Genomic DNA, 7,602 nt, shown 5'->3' with positions numbered 1-7,602 from the left:
CTCTTCTCTCACACTGACCTTTCATCAGCGTCATCATGATCTCTCTCTCTCTCTCTCTCTTTTCACTCCCAGTTATCTCACCCTCTTCTCTTGGATAATACAAGTCTCTCATTCTGGTGTAGTTATCATTTCCTGATCTCAAATATTACATAGCATCAATGGCTTCCAAAAGCAAAAGCTTTAGTTGACAAAATCTCTCTCTCTCTCTCTCTCTCTCTCTCTCTCCTTTCGCTACAATGAACCTAAATCAATAAGAGGAAAATGAAAGTTATTCGAGACTCAAAGTTGATGATGAGGATGAAAGAAGAGAAACAACGAAAAGAAAAAAAAACTAAGAAGAGAAAGAGAGAAAAAATTGAAAGAAGTAAATTCCCGCCTTATATATATAATGTTATTTTGGGATAAGAAGAAAAAAAGTAAGAAAATTAGAGAGTGAAGGTTGGGTAGGGTGTAAGTTGGAAATTCTTTTCTTTTCCATGTAATCCTTTATTGATGATAGCAACTATTTCTGATGTTCACTGAATAAAAGACTCAAAGTTGTCAAGATTTCATCTCACCCACCACCTCCAACTCCTCTTCATCTTCCACCACCATCACAACCTCTTCCTCTTCTTCCTCCACGAACCACTTGAAAGCTACATATCCATCTCTCACTCTAACAACAGTCTCATCCTCATCCTCATCTCCATCCTCATCTCCATCCTCATCCTCATCCTCTTAATCATGATCACCATAAAGACTGAATAGTCAACTGAACATAAACAAATGAAGCAAATCATTAATGATTGTGTCCAAATCATTTCACATTATCATCAAACCTTTTACCCGGTTGCTTATTGATTGTGGTTCTAATCAGTGATTTATTAATTGTCTCATCGTCACCAAGTGTCACACAAATAAGATTGCTCATCACCATGAATATTATTTTGTAACAATTAAATCAACTAAAACTAATAAACTAACAAATCAATATAATAAAAAACAAGTAATTATCATATGAAACATTACTATTAATGTAATATATTAATAATAAGTGAAAGAGAGGGAGAGAAGCTTGTTGATTAATTAATTAGTGAGACAGGAAAAACATGATTGAGATAAATAATGATCATCATGATGAAGATAATGATTCCAAATGAATTAACATCAATAATAATAAAAACAACACCAAACAACATCAACAAACAAACACAAACAATTACAATTACAATTACATTGGAAATACTGTTGATGATGATGATGAATTACTATCGTCATGATTGTTAAATAATTACATTTGATTTTCACCTTCTGCAAATGATAATAACAACTAATGATTGTTAGTTAATTGAAATTAAATCATTGAATATTATCATCAGCAACTGCTGGTCATCATTAAATTGAGCCCAACATCGAGCAATTAATATCAGTGATCAACAATTTTCTCAAGACAAACTCTTTGGAAACTAATGAATCGATTTGGTTTTTTTGTTCTTGAGAAATTCAGTCATGAAAGTGTCAGATTATTCATCATGAAGATGAAGAGATGATGATGATGATGATGATAGAGAGGATAAATTGTCTTGTTGATTAAAGAAACTACTGTTGTATAACAATGATGAGCTAACGATTTCATTTGCATCATTATCACAAAGTTACTTTTTCTCTCTCATGACAAAAAAGTTCCAACTCAGCTCATTTTATCCTCTTCATCCTCTTTACTTGAACTTATCCAATTCTCATCATCATTAACATTTCAATTCAGGGATTCCAAATCCCTTCAGGGCATTTTTCATCTTACCAATGTAATGATAACTGGATTTCTCTGGGATTTTTTTCTTCTTCTTTCTCTTCATCAAAAAATTTTCTTATTCTATCATCATTATCATCATCATCGCATCTTCCTCCTTCCTTAATGTAATTTTTCTTCCTTAATCATCATCTTTTCCCTTTCACCCTCCCAGTCACATCTTTCCGCCTCCAAATATATATGATAGAAAATCTTATTATTAAAGAATTTTTTCTCTCTCTCTCTTAATCTTTTCATTCTTCCCCTGAAATCTCAGCTCAGTCCAGTCCGGAAAAGTGAATGAGTGTCTACTCATCATTCAATTCAATTCAAAGGAACATGATGACCCGTTCTCGAGACAATCTTATCCCCATTACACCAAAGAAAAGATATTATTACTTATCAATATATTGATTAGGACTGAACATTATCCAATTCAGTTGCAATTGAGAGATATATATAAATATATCACCCATGATATGGATGATACAAGTTACTGTGTATAAGAAGTGGGTGGAAATATTTTTCCTCATCTTCTCCTCACTTTTCTTATCACATATCTCAAAGATAAAGTACCAAAGGATGATGATGATAATAATAATAACATCATAATATAACAAGAATTGTGAATTCTTATAATGTATAATATATCTTATGTACATGAATTATATATTAGATATATTTTTTTTTACTATCTTTGCCTTTTTCTTGCCTCTCGTTTGTTGTTCAACTCATTTTATATTATTTTTCATTGCTTTTTATATTCACAACCTCTGAACACTTTTATTTTTATCATAACATTTTTCACTCCCTTTCGTTCAGTATGTGTCTGAATCTCTGATAAACATCATGAATAAGGAAGAGAAGAGGAAAGAGAAACAACTTTCAACTCGTGAACTCTCATTTTCGCCACCCTTTCCTCCTCCTCCTCCTCCTCTGGCATCTTCATGATGATAGTAGTTCGAGTGATGTGGATTCACTACGAGAAAGAAAAGTTTTTACCTCCATCAGAACTCGAGGAAATAAGTTATCATGTGATAAATAAACAATCTCTCTCTCATTCTCTCTCTCTCTCTTGGCTTCTCTCATTTCGGATTAACATATAACTTAATTGGATTAAATTTCCAACTTCCCCTTTTACTGTTTCTTTCTTCTTCCTCTTCGACCTCCACCCACTTTAACTTTCTGATCGATTTCTTCTCATATTGTTTAGAACTTTTTTGCTTCTTTTTGTCCAATCGATGATGGAGAAACAAAGAAGATGAAGATGATATAAGACGAAAAACGAGAGAATAAGAGTAAGTGATTGAGTGAGAGAGAGGGAGAGAGAAATGAAAAGGAAAATAATTACACCGTTAACCCAATTATCTTCATCTTCATTCATTCATTCATTTGTAATGAACGATAGTCAACTAATGACTTGAGAGAGAGAGAGAGAGAGAGAGAGAAATCAATTGATTAACCAATATACTCACATGTGTATATCTATAAATATACACTTAGGATAGTTAAGTTTAATTTCAATTATTGATTTCATATTCATCATCATTATCATGATCCATGAATCCACAAAATTAATCTCCAACAACCTTAACAAAAATCATCCCTTTCAATTGAATTGCTAATTAGTTGAGATAATGAATCGTATTAAAAAAATAATAATAAAACGATAACAATTTACAATACAAATTGCATGATATCATGATAGTTAGTAATTTTTAACTGTTACAATTTTAAAATACATGATAATGTTTAATGATAATAGGACAATCAAATCATCATCATCATGATAATAACAGTTGCCACCATCAAATATTATCAATCAGATAAAAGGTAAAAAAAATTCTGAAATCTTTGGTTATCATGTTAGGATTTTGCTATTTTCGAGCTGAAAAAGTCACGAAAAAAAAGATCGAAAAAAGTTTTGATTGGATAAATTGTCAAATTTATGCCTAAAAGATAATTACTGTCAACTAACTGTCGCATAAAATTACAACTAAGATGATATTTATAGTTGATTGTGATCGAATCTTTAGTTTTTTTTTCTTTCTGCTTACTTATGTTTCCTTCCGGTTTCCATCAGATGATCTTCTTAATGATGATGAAGATGATAAGTGATTAAACAAGAACAAGCAATTAATGATCGATGATCATAAACATTATCATGTCAATTTCTCGATATTAAATGAATACTTTTCATGTGCCATCAATATCTCTTGTTAATATAACTTGTCCTACTTTTCTGGTACTTAATTTTTGCTCCTCATCATCATGACGATGACAGAGGAAAGAAAGATAAATATATAGAGTAAGAGAGAGAGAGAGAGAGAGAGAGAGAGAGAGAGAGAGAGAGAGAGAGAAAATTCTATTCGAAAATAATAAACAGATTTTGTAAATGATTCTTACACTTAGAATGCTCTATTTACTTTCGAGTATTAAGTTCTGAGGAATCGCTAAAAATAGCTCATTGAACATTTCATGAACAATTATCATGGTGTAACAGTAAATTCTGATCATCATCATGAGGATGGAGAAGACAAGGGAAGGAGAGAAAAAGAAAAATCCTTTTTTTTTTGCTCTCGAGTGAATCGTGTTCAAGTAGAATGGTACATTGGTTAGAACTTGAAGTTCGAGATTTTTCTTGTTCTTCTTTGAGAAGAAAAAAAATTTCCAGAGAAAAGTTTTTGGTTTTTTTTTCTCTTCTATTCCAACTTGTGATTATCTCCATCATCATGATGAGATATTCATGTAGCACCTTCACCATCTTCATGATACTCTCTACATGGTCTAGTTTTAGTTTCTCCATCTGATGAGAAACATACTAATTGTTCATTAGAACTTTTTTTATTGATGTTTATTATCTGCATCCCCATCAGGATGCAATTATCTATTATATTCTCAACTTTCAGAACTTCTCTCTCTCTCTCTCTCTTTATTTCTTTCTTTCTAAGTAAATAGACACAAGCATTTGATGCAATATAACGATCAGAATTAAATCCTTACATGTTTCAGATTCATGGGGGCAACTCAGTGAATCAAAGTTTCTAGATACACACGAGTAACATTTACCGTTACTTTTTGTTACTTCAAGTATTATGATTATTGTTTTATGTCAAAGGTTATCAAGTGTAGTCTCAATACATCCTTGATGATGCAATTAACTTGCAGCAAGATTACATTTATATACGTATATATAAATATCTTCAATAAAGAGAGAAATTTTTTCTTCATCTTCATCCTCTCATCTTTATCCTTTTGTTCAGTTAAGCATCATGGTAACAAATAACAATAATTTTCGGTTATCTAAGATACATATAAATGGATTGCATTTCTTTTCCAAGAGAAAAGTTCATCTATTGTTCAGTTCAAGAAGAAAATACCAGAGAGAGAGAGAGAGAGAGAGAGAGAGAGATGATAATATAACAATGATTATCTTCATAAATATGATGACAATGATCAAAAGATTATCAGGAAAGAGAATGAAAAATAAGAGAGAGAAGATTATTGATCTAATTGGTTGGAGAAACTGTCACTCGAATACTGAACTTTACTTTGATTTAGTCAAATGTTCATGAATTCTGATCTGATATTAACCATTGTCATTCCATTGATTTAAATCAATACCTTTGGATTAAGCTCATCATTTTATCATGAGATATAAGTTGAAATAAGTTGCATGATAACAAACAACCAGAGGTACATTATACTTACCATTATATGCTTAAGGGGTAACATTATCTGAATACATAATAAACGATATTTAATATGAAATATGTTACCCATACATTTGGATACACTTGATTCATTTGATAGACTCTCAATTTCATGATCTAATTGCATTTTCCTGGTTCTATTACATTTGACTCTCTCTCTCTCTCTCTCTCTCTCTCTCTCTCTCAATTGCAATTTTCTTTCAATTAATCCTAATTATCATATCGAGAAAAGGTATTATCATGTTCATGTACATATCGATATTATCTTGGAAATGATTGAAGATAGGGATGAGAAAATCGATGCTGATTAAATCTCGAATATTATCTTAAGTGGCTTCATGATGATAATTGGAACCAGTGTAAACTACTAGTTTGTATGGTATCTTGGAGAAGGGGGGAAAATATATTCTTTTTTTTCATGTTCGATTTTTTTTTCTTCTTTTTCTTATATAATCATTGGCACCACCTCCTTATACTTGTACTTCTGATTATCCACCTTCTCTCTCTCTCTCTCACTCTCTCGATTCCTTGTTTCTTTTTCACTCTGGTCATCCTTGTGTAGTGAAAATAAATGACCAAAGCTTGTTGATTATCAGTTATCATCCACTAGGATTATCATTATTATCAAACAAAACAATATCAATAACAGGAAATTCAATAGGGTGGATTGGGTGTGTCTATCCAATGTCAGGTTTACAAGTTCCCAGATGATGATAATGATGATGATTATCATCATGAAGCAAGAAACTTATATACATACACTGAATAACTGGAATGAGCCACAGACAGAAAATGATAAGTTGATCATTATTATTGGTTAAATTCAGCATAAATTTATAAATAATAATAAAACGATTGAAACTTTTCAACAAAAATCTCAACTTAAATCAGTTAATGAAGGTGAATCAGTGAACAGGAAAATTTGATATAAGAAAATCAATTATCATGATGATGATGATGAACTTTTGTGTTGAAAATGTTGATTTTAGTTTGGATGGTTATGAATATAAGGTTATCAACCAGAATCTCCTGATTCTGTATCATGTTTCAGTCTGAGAAAGAAAATGTTATTGATTCATTTGAATTTTTTGCCGCTCTGATTCATGGGAGATTGAGATTATCTTTGAATCAAGTTAACAGGATATACGATTATCATCAATCCTCATTCTTGAGATGATTTCAAATGTTAATCATTTGGTCATTTGTGTTGCATTTTTCAAATCTAATTTCATTCGGTTTATTCAAGTTATCTGATTCACATCATGAATTTCATGATGATATAAAGTAAATGAAACAAATGAACAAATAAATAGACAACGATTCAGAATAATAAACAATATAAATGTAGCAACAACAACAACATGATAAAAACTCATATTTGTGTACAATTATTATTATCATTTATTTGTTTCAAACAGGGAGGGAATTCAGGGCTCATGCTATGACTTGAGGATGTTGTTTCTCAAACCTCATTGAGTGTCCACTCTCTTCATGCTCTCTCTCTCTCTCATTCTTTATTTTCTTCCCTGAATCTGAATTGAGAGGCAATTTTTTCTGTTCTAATTCATTGTTCCTGAAACATTCATCCCTACAGTTTTCTAGATGCTATCAAACTGTTATATCACTTTCATCCTCATCATCTAATAAAGGTCAACTCTATTTATTGTAACTGCAATTCAAATACTCCCCTGAGGGTTTCATATTCACTCCATGAAGAAAGAGAGATAGAAAGAGATGATTACGAAGTATGAAACTAAGAAAATGAAGAGAGAAAGAGAGAGAGAAGAGATAAAAAAGATTGTTCTATTTGAAGAATTGGGTGAAGATGAGAAACTGGGAGGTGGAAAGGATAAGGAAAATAAGAACATGATTCCAATTCTCAAGTTATTTTCATCTTTCGAAATTTTTTTTCTTCTCTTCTTCCTCTTCTTTTACTACTTCAAATTTCAAATGGAATATTATTTATCCATATATCTTACATTTTGCTTTCTTTCCTTTTTAGGAATGGAAAAAATTTCACCAAATATCCTCTTCTTTTGGTCAATTCACGGGAAATTCAGAGGATATCTCTTACCTCTCATGCTACACTTCATCCAATTCTTAGCATTTATCATTGAACTG

This window comes from Panonychus citri, unplaced genomic scaffold (genome assembly GCF_014898815.1).
Source record: "Panonychus citri isolate SS breed McGregor unplaced genomic scaffold, ASM1489881v1 Contig00049, whole genome shotgun sequence".
Lineage (NCBI taxonomy): Eukaryota > Metazoa > Arthropoda > Arachnida > Trombidiformes > Tetranychidae > Panonychus > Panonychus citri.
Note: the sequence above shows the minus strand (reverse complement) of the source record.